Raw genomic sequence first — 16732 nt, forward strand, 5'->3', positions numbered from 1 at the left:
CTGGGGAAATCTATGCAAAAATTAGGGATTATGGCAAGTAACTGCAATTGTTTGATTCCCTAGTCATGGGGGTAATTTTGAGCAAATCAGTTAGTTCTGATTCATCATTCTCAACTGAAGCCAAAAGCACAGCGAATATTAAACTTGGTAGAAGGATTACTGATCATTGTATTCAATGTAGCCCTTTTCCATGTAAATTACCATTTTTCAACTTTTGTAAAAGATCTATGGAGTCTTGTCATTTACAGACTACCATTCTATTAAATAAAGTTGAGATTTTTATCCAATCATTTCTACTCTTATTTATTTTTCAGCTAAGTAGAATTGAATTTTATGATGATGATTCTGAAATTTGAGTTAATAAATAAAAATCATTTTTTCTTAAACAATAATGAAATCAATTACTTTTAAACGATCAATTTCAGTAAAGAATATCAACAGCAGTCTGAGAACAGGTGAGTCATAAAGTGAGAAGCATTGTTGGTCTTCCCCAGGCGGTTGTTTGGTAACTTTTTCCTCCCTGATAGCAAGTCAGCTTTCCTCAACTGAGTTTGTAATCACCTCCCTAGCTGAGTTGGAGGCCCATATCCTCAACAGTTTGCATGGACCCCTTGCAGAATTCTATCTCCTGTAATCCCCGCAGAATTTAGACCCTCCGCAGTTATTTTCTCCTTCCCCAGCCAGGGTTGAGATATTCAGAGCCAGGTGATTGGCATCCATCCCCAGCATGTTTTGTCTAGTTGGTGTTTCCATCTAGTCGAGAACAGCCGAGTGTTATAGCGATGATTCAAATCGGTAACATTTGTATCCTTTGCGATGGTTTTGTCAGCATAATCATCAATGATATACGTACATATTCATGCATAAAACACATCATTAAATATTTCATTACACACTTATTGCATTTGACTCCTTATTTAGGATCCCCTGCTACGGTGATATTATCTCCCTATGCAGATTTAGTGCGTCCGTCCTCCTTCAATTATAGAGTGTCGGCCCCTTAGGCAGAAAGAGTTTAACTTTTCTCATTCCCCACTGAGTTATTTCCTCGTGGATGATTATTATTTCAGTCTCCTCCCCAGTTAATTATCTATATGGAACCACTCCCCCTGAGTTATATCCTCATGGGGTTGAGTCTTTGTTTGACCATTTCTTTCTAGCTTTTACCTAGATAGATACTTTTGGTCCCCCGAGAGTCTATTGCCCAGTAACTGGTAATATTCTTCTTGATTTTTGAGTACTTTACTTTTGCCCATTTACTCGGTAAAAGTAATTTACTTCCTTTATTTTCCCTAGCGGATTTGTTTTTACGTTTCTCTAGAGAGTCTATCCTTGATATGTTTATCTTAATTGATGAAGGATATTCTGCCTTTATGGTTTTCTACCCAGTAAAAGGTAGTTGTAATCCCTATTTCATTCCCTAGAGAGTTAATCCTTGATATGTTCATCCTAACCAATGACGAATTTCTCTCTCTTTTGGTATTCTATCCAGTAACCAATAGATATAATTCCTACTTTGTCAAATAGTATATCTTTGATATGTTTACCCTAACCGATAACGGATATTCTTCCTATTTACTCAGGTGGTCTATCCTTGATATGTTTACCCTAACCAGTAACAGATATTCTTCCCATTTACCCAGGTGGTCTATCCTTGATATGTTCATCCTAACCGATGACGGATATTCCTCCTGAGTCTATCCTTGATATGTTCACTTTAACTGGTGATAAATATTCTCTCTTTGGTCTTCTGCCCAGTAATCGATAGTTGTAGATCCTATTTGATATTTTCCCCAGCAGGTTGTTCTTACCCAGTAACCGGTAACGAATACACCTTCTTTTTCTCAGCGGGTCATCCTTGATATGATTACCCTAATCGGTAACGGATGTCTCTCTGTCAGAGTGTATTATATTCCCACCTAGTAACTGGTAATGGATAATGTACTTCTGGTACTCCTGTATTGAAGATCTTTCTTCCTCAGTTGAATTTGAGTGCGTATTTCCCCAGTGAAGTCTCCAATCCCCTGTTTGGTTCAGGTATTTCGGCTTTGTTTTGATTTACCCGTTTCCCCTCCATATTTTTCTGGTTCCCCAGCCGAGTCCTTCCATTGATTTATTTTCATGGAATTCCCCTCGTGTCTCCAGCAATTTTCAAGTCGTAGCCTGGCCTACGCACAACAGTTTAACCCATAGAGTCTCTGTCTCCCTAGTGAGTTTTTCCTTATGACATTATGCTCCTGTGGATTTTCAGTCTCTCCGGATTTCTTTTCCTTTGTGGCAATATTTTCCCCACAAAGATTATTTTAGCATTTTCATATCACATGCAACATGGGGTCTCTTAGGGACCAAAATTTGTTTTTATATATTGTTATTTAAGTCCATTCTATTGAGTCGATACAAAGATTTTAACCTTCACATCCTCAGTTGTAATGTCCTTAAATAGGGGCAGCTGTAAGACCCTAATTTTGACCCTAAGATCCCTCATGCTATCTCATCATATGCATTAGCATTGAGATCACACCTTGGCATCCTCCTTACCCCTCATTCATTATCTTTGCATTGGGAGAGTTCACCAAGCACATTTGATTGTATTATACTTTGTTTTTCATTATTTACTAACGAAAATACCAAAAATATGTCCATGTATAGTTTGTTGCTTTTGTAGGTAGTATGCAAGTTCACCCATGCTCCATCAAGCTCATATCTAGGGTTTAAGACCCTCAATGCAAAGAGACCAATCAAGAGATGGTTTAAAATTACTTTATACATCATATATGGATCCCCATGGTCTTCCCGTATCATCTTGATCAAGAAATCATCAAGAGTTTGAAGCTTGTTTGCCTTGGAAACCCTAATTCATTTGGATATCTTGTGTGACTTCTTCAACAAGTTTCTTCAACATTTGATCAAATATTTCAAGTTATACTTCATTATTACATCATGTTATACATATATGATCCTTCATGAGTCCCAAAAATTAATATAATGTCAAGCTAGCAAGATGGTTCATGGTGGTTGACCAGAGAAAGTCAACTAGTCAAAACTGGGGTTCCCTAGACCCTATCTCCTACAATTGTTGTCATATTAAAATGATTCCAAGAGAAACGTTACTCATAATGACATTACAAACAACTTTCTTATTGAAGTCTAGAGCTAGTTTTGCTTGGAAAGTCATTTTTTATGATGAAAGATTATAGGTCATTTTGTTTGAATCCGTGCTAGGAGGTCAACTTACCAAGACCATAACTTGCTCATTTTTTATGATATGAAATCCATTAAAGTTCTATGATTAAATTAAATATGTCCTCTTTAACTTTTATGGTTGGAGTAAGTTCAAATTCAACATGAAAATGCATGTGACAAGAGGAAAGATTATAGGTCATTTTGGGCCATTACCATTGAACACGTGATTTTCCTCAACTTCTAAAATGCATAAATCCTTCATTCCAAATCCAAATGAGGTCAACTTTGTGACCAAGTTGAATAGGTTTGAAATATATACAACTTTGATAAACAAACATTTTCCATTTTCCAAACATCCACCTCAAAATTAATCATGATCCACGATGCAAATGGAAAAGTGTTCAACATGAAAGTTGTTCCCCTTGATATGACCTTTCCAAAAAGTCCAAGATCATCTCATTTGACCAAAGAATGAAGGACTTGTGTATGGGTTCTTTTCAAAGGATCAATTGGATGATTTTCACCTTCACATTTCAAACACAAATGCATGGCCATATGACATGATTTCAGCATGATTTTCAAGCATTTTTCGACCTGATAGCATCACTTGATGGGCCTATCACACGCCCATGCAAGCATGCATTGAAAATTGCTAAAAATGGCAAATTTTGGAAGTGTGTGGAAATGAATCTCATGGCCTATAAATACAACCCCTCATGCTCAGAATTGAGGACCTCATGCCCAAGCTTTGAACCTGCAATCTAAACCCTCACCATTAAAGGATAATCTTGAAGGTTTTCATTTGAAAATCGAGCTTCAAATCTCATTATGTTTTGAGATTGAAACTCTAAGAGTCCAAGCCATTTTATGATCTTAATCACTTCCTAAAAGCTTCTTAAACAAAGCCAAGCAAAATTGGAATCAAGATCAAGCAAGGTTGAAGCTCCCTCGAAGGTAATTGTTTAGAATTTTCATCTCTTCGATTCTCCCTCAATTCTTCATTATTCTTTGTGATTTTTGGTTGGCTGAAGTCCTACCAATGTAGGCAAGAAGATTGAGTTTCTTTGAGGTCAAATCGGAGCAACTTAGTTCATGATCATTAAAATTCAAATCCCTGTATTTTTTCATATACTTGGAATTGGAGAAAATTGAGGCCAGATTCGAGCTCCTGGGCATTTTTTATTTAAATCCATGTCCTTTTTTTCATTTTGGTGGTGGTTGGTGGTGGACCAGTCTGGTGGGGTCCACCGGAGAAGAAGACCGGAGCCCTAGCTCCGGTGATGTGTTGGCAATGGCCTGAACCATCAGATCTTCCTCCTATCTTCTAATCTTAGCCATCTGTTTTAATTACCAAACGTGTACACACGTTGACTGAAGTGTTGGTGGGTTGCATGCTTCTAGCCATTAGATTTGTCACCTCAATTAATGAGGGAGATCTGTTGGCCTTTGTTTTTTGTATTTTATGATTTTTCATTTAATTGCTTTATTTTGTTTAATTCTTATTAATTTCATTTTTAATCCAAAAAATATGGGACTTTCACCAAAAATCTTTAAATATTTTTCCCTTTCATTTTCTGTGTTAAAATTATTTTTTGGATTAATTTTGATATTTTTCATGAATTAAATGTTTTTTTTGCATATTTTTAATTGTTTAAAAATACTTATGACTTTTCAAAAATCATGAAATTTTTTATCTAAGGTCCTTTGACCTTGTTTGACCTAGGATAAATATCTTGCCCATTTATTTGGTGTTTTAAAGAGACGTTAGGTTTTGACCAAATTAATTTGAATTTTAATGTATTTTTAATTTGATTTATAATTGATTAATTGTGTAAAAATTATGTTGAGCCATTTTTATGGTCTTGTGATGTTTGACTATTTGTTTGGCCTTGGTCAAGGTTGATTTGAATTTTTTTGGGTTAAAATCATTGGATTTAGGGGATTGATGAAATGTACATTTCATCTCCCGAAATGAATGAATGATATTAATTTGATAAAATTCCTCCCATGACCAATTTGTGTTTCTCTCATCTCCCCTCCCTATTCATCTTCATTCCCATTCTTTCCCATCCCTTTCAGTGACCAATGAAATCTCAATATCCTAAGGCTAATTGGTTCATCAATAACCTTTTGTTAGATGAACCAATACAAGTATGGATAAGATAGGTCCATCCTTTTGATCTTTTCTTTAGTGTATGGTATGTTTTAGGAGTTTGGTTCATTCTACCAAATCTCTAACATGCATTAGCACCTAAATCTTTATTGCCCGACCTCAGATAGTTGTGACTTCTACATAAGTCCAATTACGATTGCTTAAGATATAGGTAAATTTGACCCTAAAGGCATATCATTCTAGTAAGTGAGATTGTAAGTCTCCCATATTTCATGGTATTGTGTGGAAACTTGGCCTTTTTTCCTTCCTTTGGAAGATGTCTTGGTTCAAGGATCCATGCTTGTGAGTAGATGGTTGAGTGTTCTCCAAAGAATGACTTAATCAGTTGAAAAGAAAAATACCACTAACATATAACTAACCTTGACTAAAATTTGACTAATTCTTATTAATATTGCTTTACTTTCAAGTCATTTATTTTTATGCAATTTAATTTCAAGTCATTTACCATTCATTGTCATTTATATATGATTTAACTTGTTTATGTTTATGCCATTTTCACATTGCTTATTTGAGCCATATATTGTGATTATTTGCTTGTGTATTTTGATTGTGCTTGTGGTCTTAAGACCTTAAATACTTAATAAACAACAAAAACCCTAAAAAATGTTTGTATGGACTGTTGGGTTTGATATGAACTTCTGGACTTAGGATTATGCAACACTCCATATGCAAAAGGACTTGGCCAATGCCAACATTTCTAAGACCAAGTATTGTGATTTGAGTTTTCATCTGATGCAAGTATTGGGATCCACTTGAATTTATCTGCTACATTGTCTTGATGCCAATTGTTATCTTGATTCTGATGTATTATTCTGAGTTAATCAAGGAGTACCCTATCTGATATAAGAGAAGACAAAGAAGACTGCTAGATATGTGATTTGCTTGCTTGTATGTGACCATCTTTATTTTATACTTTGATCTTCATGATATCTGATATTACTGATTATTTGTTGATAATTTCTTGATTCAAGGTCCAAAGGGAAAGTGGGTTTTCTATATGACATTCTTGTCTTTTGGATTGCATCCCATTGGTCAGATCTTTTTCAACTCTTAACATTTAATTTTATGCTTAGGATTAGTCTCTTCATCTCCTCCCACTTCTTAAATTTCAAAAATCTCTCTCCCTTTTCAAAAACCTTTTTTGCTTGTGATTTCAAACTTAGACCTATTTCAAATAGAAACTTTGGCCTTATGCCATTGCATTATTGAACTCCTTTTCTTAAAATCAAACTTGTAAATAAATCTAATCATATTGACTTAAAATTTTAAAAGACAAAAAAAACTAACACCCATTCAAACTCTTGGGCCCTTTGTGCCTCTTTTAACTTAAATTTTGATTAAAAGCAATCCACTCATTTTGAAATTGATACCACGAACTACGTGGTTTTGATCCCTCATTTTTATGTTGGTATGTAGGCACAAGTTTGAAGGTCTTGTTAATCACAAAAATATAATCAATGAATTCTTTTCTCATCCCCACACTCTATTTTTCTCAAACATCTTTTATACCAAAAAACACATACTAACATAAAAAAGGGCTCCCTAGGAGTACCTAGGACACTTTAGGTGCTAACACCTTCCCTCTGTGTAACCAACCCCCTTACCTGTAATCTCTGGCATTTTATTAGGTTTGATTTGAAAACTTCTTATCTTTGGGTTTTGTTCATACTTTTCTCTTTTCCTTTGGAAACAACAAAAGCGAGGTGGCGACTCTGGTTTTATTGACGTTAAGCTTATCCATAGCTTGATGGTCATGAATTTACCACTACACATGCAAACCATGCGTCCGTAATAGGGAACCTCCAGAGTCTACTGGCGTCCAACGCCTCACTCTCAGCCCGAGTCCAGCAACTCCAGATCTTCTAGGGTTCATATCACCGGAGCCGAAGTCGTCATCCCCAACATCCTGACCAGCCATGAGAGGGCAGTGGGGGGCATCAGTAGCATCTCCTCTAGGTTTTTCTGTTCCTTTCTTTTACCTTTTCTTGAAACATTGAGGACAATGTTCGGTTTAGGTGTGAGAGAGGAACTTTACTGTTTTCATTCTTTACTGTTTCCATTTTGCTATTTTCATTTTATTGATTTATTTATTTACTTTCATTTTCTATTTGCTATTTTCAGTTTAGATTGCCTGTTGTGTCAATTCATGTGTTGTCGAGTCTTTATGCGTGGTTTTTCTGCTGTTTATTAATTCTCCCATTTCATGAGCCATAATAAAAAAAGATTGAAAAAGAAAATAAATGTTTAATTTGAAAATTTTAGGCTATTAGACAAGTTACTGATAGGTTACAGACTTGGGAAAGCCCAAAAAGATCAGTATCGTCTCAACACCGTAAGTCTTCCAATTATAAAGATCGATTTGGGTACTTATTATGTTATGGTCTTGAAATCTCACCCTTAAATAAGTCTTTGAGTAGTTTATCCTAGTAGTCAACACCATCTGAATTACCATCGAGTAAGCGGACTAATGCAAATAGGTGAACGATTCCATTTTAAAGAAAAAGAAAAGAAAATAAAAGCAAAAATATAGAAATGTAAGAAAAAAAAAGGAATCCACCTTCTAAGTTAGGTGACCCTCAACCGGTCACTTAGCCTAATAGCTGTGAAACCACTAAGAATATTGTATATTCACTATAATTTTTGGCATAATATGGATAATGGTCACTAACCAGTTCAGCTACCGTGTGTAAACAGATAACGAGCTTAATGTGATTATGCCTAAATGAAAAAGGGAGGAAAAATGGAATGAGTAAGTTAGGCCTGGGCATAATGACATGATGCGAATTGTTTTATAGGAAGGAGACTTGTACCGCAAGTGCGGAATATGTTGTTACGATACTCTTAGTTTTCGGGTTAGTAACTATCATTATGGCCTTGAGCGAATTAGAGTCTTTAGCCTGGAATAGTCTAAAGAACACCACTATTTTTTTCATATGCTTTTTTGCTTTGAGGACAAGCAAAATTTCAAGTGTGGAGAGTTTGATAACACCAAATTACACCACTATTTTGACTAGTTTTGTACATGTTTTGTTATTGTTTTATATCTATTTCCAGTATTATATGGGGTACTTTGTCTATATTTCAGGCATTTGATCATATTGAGACCATATGCGAAGAAAGGAAACAATTCAGAAGCAAAATAATGAAAAATGGAAATTTGCACTCAAGGCTACCTACATGGCGTAGAGGTAGCCACCAGGAGAATAACATGTCCCACATTTCAAAGGTTAGAATACATGGTCACGCCCATGCTACGAAGATGGTGTTCGCCATGCAGGGGATGTCGTTCGCCATCCTTTGTTTTGCGCTGCAGTTGGATATGAGCTTTACTTGGTCTTCCACCCAACCCTTGTTCTCCTATATTTTCTCCCACGAACCAAGAAGGTTTCACTTGACATTTTAGGGCTTAGGATCATTATAAATAGTCATTTTACTCTTCTTTTTTAGGCATCCAAGCTTAGTACCAACATAAGCCATAAATTCAGTATCATTAGAGCTTTAACTCCTTACATCAAAGGGTTATCGCATTTTGTTCGTGTATCAAGCTTCAAGCACTTCTATTTTGAAGTTATTTATGTTCTCGCATTTACATTTTGTTGAAGTTTAATTCCTTCTACCCGTATTGTATAAGATTCAAGTCTTTGATTGGAGCAGGTTCTTATTTTATTCAGATTTATTTACGCTTTAACTGCGTTATCTATTTAATATCTTTGATTTATTTTCCCTCACTTTATTTATCGCATTTAATTTCCTTGCCTTTTCCTTTAAACCGCTTTATTTAAAACCGTAGTTACATTTAATTCTAAATCTAAACCAAATGCCTTTTTATTTACCGTGATCATGTCTAGCTAATTTGTTCATACTAGAATGTGAAGATCATCATTTGACGGTACTCTGTCCGTTATATCATGGGATTACAATTTTGGGATGTTTTGGTTTTAACGCAATTTTTCCAAACTTAATTTAATCTGTTACTACAAACGTAGGATAGTGATAACGTCGAGTAAGATCGAAAGACGTCTGACCCTAAAGATTTAAATTGGTTATTTTTGGTTAGTAAATACCGTGAAAACACTTTATTGATTACTTAGGAGGTTTAATATTTATAGAAAGTGGTTTTAAAACTATTTGCAAATGCGCACTCCTATAGGGCTAGGATTCGGTCCCCTGAGCGGAAGTTAGTGTAGCGGTAAATTCATGATCATCAAGTTATGGATAAGCTAGACATCGAATAACAAGAGTCGCCACCGCGCTTTTATTGTTTCCAAGGAAAAGGGAAAAGTACGAACAAAACCCAAAAAATAAGAAGTTTTCAAATCAAAACTAATAAAATGCCAGAGATTACAGGTAATGGGGTTGGTTACACAGAGGGAAGGTGTTAGCACCCAGAGTGTCCTAGGTACTCCTAGGGAGCACTTTTTTGTGTGCATATATCTTTTTTTTATACAAATGATGTTTGCAAGAAAATAGAATAGGGGGATGAGAAAATAATTCATTAATTATATTTTTGTGTTTGACAAGACCTTCAGACTTGTGCCTACGTACCAACATAAAAATGAGGGATCAAAACCTCGTAGTTCGTGGTATAAATTTCAAAATGGATACATTGCTTTTAACAAAATTTAAGTTTGAAAGGCACAAAGGCCTAAAACTGGTTTGAATGAGTTAGTTCTTTCTGGCTTTTGAAAATTAAGTCAAATACGGTTAAGTTTATTTACAAGTTTGATTAAGAAAATGAGTTTAAAAATGCAATGGCATAAGACCAAAGTTTCTAGTTTGCAATATGGTCAAAGTTTAGAAATCAACAAACACAAGCAAAGAAGTTTTTTTTAAAAAAGAGGGAGAGATTTTTAAATTAGATAATGGGGAGAAGATGAAGAGACTAATCCTAAGCATAAATTTAAAAGTTGAGAGTTGAAAAGATCTGACCAATGGGTTGCAATCCAATAGACAAGAATGTCATTTAGAAACTCAAATTCCCTTGGGCATTAGAATCAAGCAACAAACAAAGCACAAAATATCAACTTTGAGAAGCAAGGCATCAAATAAAGATAGCCACGTCCAAGCTTAGCAACTCCATGATCTTCTTAAAATTTTCCCATGTAGCAGATGAATTCCACAATGTCACAAGTCACAGGTTCAAAATAACAGCTTCACAATGATCATGTTGCAGATGAACTCAAATGGATCTTCAATGATGTATCAAATGAAGTTTCAAATTATAAGCACTTGGTTACATGAAAGTGGGCATTGGCCAAGTCCTTTGCATATAGGGAGTGTTGCCTAAATTCCAAGTCCAATTGTCTTAGATTAAACCAACAATCCACACAAGATCTTTTTTAGAATTTTTGTTCTTATTATGTACATTAATGGTCGAAGACCACACAAGCAATCACAATATACACAAGCAAAATATCACAAAGTATGTTCCAAGTGGACAAAATGAAAATGACATTAACATAAACAATTAGAATGGTATGAACAGTGGCAAATGAATAAGGCTTAAAAATAAAGTACATTGAAGTAAATGACTTGAAATTAAATTTTAGTTGTTAATGAGTTAGAAGTTAGTATTGCTTTTTGGTAGATGGAATGTACATTCCATCAATCCCGTAAATCCAATGATCTTAGCCTAGCAAATTCAAATTAACCTTGACCAAGGCCCAACAACACAAGTCAAACTTACAAAAATCCATCAAAATGGGTCAACACAATTATTTGGCATTTATTCAATTTAAAATACTAAAAAATAATGCATTAAATTAAATATGGTTGGTCAATTTCCTAAAACCTCATCAAAACACCAAAGAAATGGCCATGAGATTTATCATAAGTCAAACAAGTTCAAAGGACCTTGGAGAAAAAATTTCAGAATTTTTGGAAACTTAAAAGTATTTTTAAATAATTAAAAATAATCACAAAATCAATTAAATCATGAAAAATATTAATAATGATCCAAAAAATAATTTTAATTCAAAATATGAAAGAGGATTTTATTTGAAACTCTCATATTTTTTGGATCAATATTAAAATTAATATGAATTAATGAAAATCAAAGGAATAAAATGAAAATCAGAAAATACAATAAAACATGAACCACTTGATCTCCCTCATTAATTGAGGTGGCAGATCAAGTGGACACAAACGCGCGTTCCATGATGGTGTAAGTTTAAGGAGTGCCTTAGAGGGGGGGGGGGTGAATGAGGCACTTAGACGATTTTCCGGATTTGTTACGGTTTATGACGTTTACTTTCTTGAGATGCTTATATGATGAAAAGCGGTAAAGTGCGGAAAGTAAAGAACACCACGATGTATAGTGGTTCCCCTCACAGATCGAGAGTACTCCACTCCCCTTTCATCACGAAAGAGAATTTCACTATAATGTTAGATTCCTAGACAAGACACCTTAAGGTCTTTCTATCTAATTCTAACACACCAAGAACAATCCTCTTGGATTTACAATGTTTAAAGTCCAATCGAGACTTAATTTCTCACAAAAGGACCTCTTGTATCCACACATCGAATAACAAGGATAAAACCTTACAAACTTATTCTTAACAATCCTAAAAATAAGTTGTAATCAAGAAATATAATTCTGAATTTGTAGAAGATGAAATAGTTAGAATTTTGAAGTATATCAATTTATCAATTAATCTTCTCCTTTGTAACACTCACTTCTCACAATAATTATACAAGTGTTCTTTGTATGGAATGAAATAATGATGCTCAAAAAGAAAGTTTATGCAAGGTTTCACTCTGAAGAAAATTTGGAAGAACACTTAAATTTGTTTGAAAGAATGTGTGTAATGATTTGAAATTTTTGCAAGGAGGTGAATTTGAAATCTCAAAAAATGATGTATATATATATTGTCTAAACACCTCCTCAGATGAATGCAATTATCCAAAGGATGCCATGGTTCATGGTAAAGAAAATAGAAAAGTTTCCATGAAGAGATGCATTAATTTTTGCCTCTGGATCAGTGGTAATCGATTACCTTAATATGGGTAATCGGTTACTTGCATCCAACGTGCAAAAATATTTGAAATTTTCCCAGAGTAATCGGTTACCTCAAAAAGGATAATCGATTACTTGTTTCAAACGTTTAAAAATATTTGAATTTTACACGGAGTAATCGGTTACCCCAAACTGGATAATCGGTTACTTTGTCACAAATTTGAAAAATAGTTAAAAGAGTAAAGTGTAATGATTTCTTTAATGCATAAAAATACTTTCAATGATTATGGCATGAATGAAACATGTTTTAAACACTTGTATAAATATCTAGAGTTCAAGTGTTATACCTTATCCATTTGAAAGACGATTCTTCATGAGATTCATCGAGACTTGATCATAAGTTGAAAACTTCGTTCATGAGCTTGAATCTTGATCAATCCTTTTTGTTAATCAATCTTAGAATTGTAGAGAAGTTTGTCATCATCAAAACATCTGAGAAGTCATGTCTTCACAATCTCCCCCTTTTTGATGATGACAACCCAAAAAATGAAAGTTTGATCCAAGCATGTTTCTCTAGCAAATGCTCCCCCTTAATTGATGCTCCCTTCTTAATTTATGAATTAAGGAATCTTTTGAAATCTGCATTTTGTTAGAGAGAAACAAAAAACAAGGAAAATAACATAGTAACAATCTCCTCATCCCCCTTTGTCATTAACAAAAAGGGTGAAATAGAGAGATAAGTAATAACATGCAAACAACATATACCAAACATAACATAACACAAAAGATAATGCAAACTTAATATAAACCAACAGTTCTAGCATAGTCTTAAAATATAACTAGAATTGTACTAAATTAAAAAACATAAGCTTAGTGAATAAAAAAAAATGACCAACTCAATCACTTTCTGACATATTGACTCCATCATCCTCTTCACCTTCTTCTTCACTTTCCTCAGCACCTTCTTCACTTGGGACAGGTTGACGGTTCAAAGAAATGAAGAGTTTCCGAAGTGATTTGATTCCACGTTGAGTGACATAATCTTATTATGATGCATGGTGGTCTCAATGGAACACATCTTATTATATAGCATATCATTTGTGATTTCACCTTCCGGAATGGGTGGAGGAGCGGAAGAAGCGACCGAATCCTTGTACCGAAACACTCCATTTGGTCCGATACTAATGTCGGTGTTCTTCGTTGCGGTAATCTTATTGATTTCACAATTTCTAACCATCATTGGAGTCTTTGGTTCTCTTTGAAGCGGAACACCATGAAATTCCAAAATTCTTGAAACAATTCTACCATAGGGAAGTCCGCCACTTAGAGATAATTGATGCTTCATGTGTTGGTATATGACATAAGCCCAATTAATCTTCATGTTCAGTTTCAAGGCTCTAATAAGCTGCAGTTCAAGTTCACTAACTTGGGCATGGTTAAAATGTTTTGGAACCAACACATAAGCAAGAACATAGTGGAGCATCCTATCGCTCACAGATAAGAGATTAGCAAATTTCACTACCCTTGGGGATTCTGATTTCTGCCGGCTCATGAGGCTAGCCTGAGTGCCTCTAGAAATTGAAACAAAATACTCCAAACTGTTATAATTGCTCCAGGCATCATTGTCGGGTTCAGTTCCTTGACGAAATGCTTCTCCTTCAGAAGGGATTTCCAGACAGGTTCCCAATTGATTAAGATCCATACAGATTTCAACATTTTTGACCTTAGCAATAAACACCAAATCTCCAAAATCATCGGTTCCAAACTTTATAGTTGTAAATAAATCTCTTATCATATCAGGGTAATAATCACCAATATCAGAAACAAACTTATCTACCCCTGAATTTCTCAGCAAAGTTTCAAAGGTAAAGCTATGAGAAGGAAAAGCTTGGAAGTTAACATATTTTACCGGCATGAGAGTTCAAGTCCGGACAGCATAGCTCAACCTTCTGGATTTCACAGTGCCAGCATGTTGTTCTTCTGCATGTTTGATCACACTAAAATTCACCGTATTTCTGACTCCGATTTCGCATGCATTCTTAGCTTTTATTGTTGTTTTGCTTTGTTATTTCTTTGTTTTCTTATGTTTTCAGGTTTTTATAATAATCGGAGCTTGAATCGGGAAAAGGAGCGAAAAAGGAGTGAAAACGGGCGAAAACCTAGAAATTCAGCGTTTTGCACTTACGGCACCCACCGTGGCGGGCGCCATGGGGTTAGCCATGACGTGGCCACGTCTCAAGACCACTCCTCAACCGCCAAGACCCACGATCCCCACTCCATCATCCCCTGTAGGGACCATGGCGGGCGCCATAGGCCTGTGGCGGGCGCCACAAGGCCAAAATCAGTAACCTCCACTTTTTAGTGGAGGGGCGTCCCTGTCATTTCATGCTTTCAGTTTTTACTATAAATAGGACCTTAGATTTTCGTTTTTCTTCATCCAGAATTAGAATTCTCTAGGCATATATCAGTTATAAAGCAGTTGCCATTCCACATCGGGGTGCCTCTGCAATCGAGTGATCGAGTCTGTAATCTGTCTGTGGTTCGAGTTTTTGGAGCACTCTGGAGGAAGTTAATCCTGCCGCCATTTTAATTCAAGTTCGTATTTTACTTTTGTTTATTTCCTGCACTCGCACATTTACGTTGTTTATTTCCTGCACTCGCACATTTACGTTGTTTACTTCCTGCACTCGCACATTTACGTTGTTTATTTCCTGCACTCGCACATTTACGTTGTTTATTTCCTGCACTCGCACTTTACTTTGTTTATTATCCGCACTCGCTTTAAATTACTTTTATGAAAAACTATAAAAAGAATATTTACTTTATCATGTCTAACTAATTCTATAAAGGTTAGAATGTAAGGATCGTAATTAAACCAGTAATCAGTATAATTGTTCGTGGAAACACCTAAGGGCTATTTTATCTTTCAATTCAAGTAATTGTTTTTAACTATTTCAAAAACAGCCAAAAGCGCTTTGTCTAGTTTATTAGGAGATTTTAGATTAAAAAGAAAAGAGATTTTAAAACGATTTTCGGACGCGTTAGGAAGTTTAAACTCTGGTTCGTAAGAACCTCTTTTTGCTAAGAAGTCCAGGTTAAAATACTTTTCAACTTAGTTAAGATACTATATTTCTTAAAAATAGGTTTACTACTCTAACGCAGTACGCACCTTTTTATCCGTGACAATAGGAGGGGTTGATTAGAGAGTACAACTCGGTTCTGAATACGCGAAAGCGACAGTTCCTGTTAAATTAGTTCTTTTCAAAGGAGAAAACATTGCCCATAAGTAGTTCCACTAACAAGTACTGGATTATCATTGATTGCGTGAATTACATTCGAGCCTGTCTTTATTTATTATTTAAAATTATAATTTTATTTACCATTGCACCCTTATTAAAACCCTTAAAAATAGTTGCCTTAGATACACACCATAACAACAGGTTTGATAGATTGACACTTGGTCTCTGTGGATTCGATAATCTTTTATATTACTTTGACGTGATTCGTACACTTGCGAAAAACACGCATCAAGTTTTTGGCGCCGTTGCCGGGGACCAATTTCGTCAAATTTCATTACCCTGTAGTTATACCGTTTAGACTAAGGTTGTTACCCACCGGTCAATGCGAAAGACTCGCAGTGCCGGAAGTTTAGTAGACCCTCTAGCTGAACCTGAACGTTACGCTCGCGCACGTTTATTTTTCCATAGGAATAGGATAGCTATGGCCGAAGAACAAAACCGAAGACCTCTTAAGGACTTCGCCCAACCATCAAACGAGGAACCTAGTTCCAGTATAGTAAACCCCGTTATCCCAGCCAATAATTTTGAACTTAAACCATCCCTGCTGCAATTAGTGCAACAGAGACAATTCTCAGGTCTCGCTACTGATAACCCAAACCAACATTTAAAAAACTTTCTTCAGTTAGCAGACACCTTTAAAACCAATGGAGCTTCTCCTGAGGCGATACGCTTAAGATTATTTCCCTTTTCCCTCAGAGATAAAGCTCTATCATGGTTAGATTCCCTTCCACCCAATTCAATAACAACTTGGGATGACCTTAGGAAAGTTTTTCTTGCTAGATATTTTCCCCCAAGTAAGACCGCTCTTCTTCGAAACCTTATAACTAGATTTACCCAACTCCAAGGAGAGTCGTTGTTCGAAGCCTGGGAGAGATATAAAGAACTATTAAGAGCATGCCCACACCATGGCTTAGAGAATTGGCTAATCATCCAAACCTTCTATAATGGACTTCATTATAACACTAAGATGACCATCGACGCTGCCGCTGGTGGCGCACTGATGAATAAACCTTACCCTGAAGCTAGTGCCCTTATCGAGGATATGGCCCAAAACCATCAATCATGGGGAGTAGAACGAGCGACAGTGGAAAAGAAGGAAGCCCAAGGAGGAATACATGAGCT

At 35.5% G+C, this 16732-nt stretch overlaps 1 non-coding gene across 1 annotated transcript; it reads right to left on the reverse strand.

The window, feature by feature from the left end:
* Positions 1-16415: 16415 nt before the first annotated feature.
* Positions 16416-16522, reverse strand: LOC127089727 (small nucleolar RNA R71). Its single transcript, XR_007791284.1, has one exon. It is a non-coding gene; the product is annotated as a small nucleolar RNA R71 (small nucleolar RNA).
* Between the last annotated feature and the right edge of the window lie 210 nt (positions 16523-16732).

The sequence above is a fragment of the Lathyrus oleraceus genome, chromosome 5, assembly GCF_024323335.1.
Source record: "Lathyrus oleraceus cultivar Zhongwan6 chromosome 5, CAAS_Psat_ZW6_1.0, whole genome shotgun sequence".
Taxonomy (NCBI): domain Eukaryota; kingdom Viridiplantae; phylum Streptophyta; class Magnoliopsida; order Fabales; family Fabaceae; genus Lathyrus; species Lathyrus oleraceus.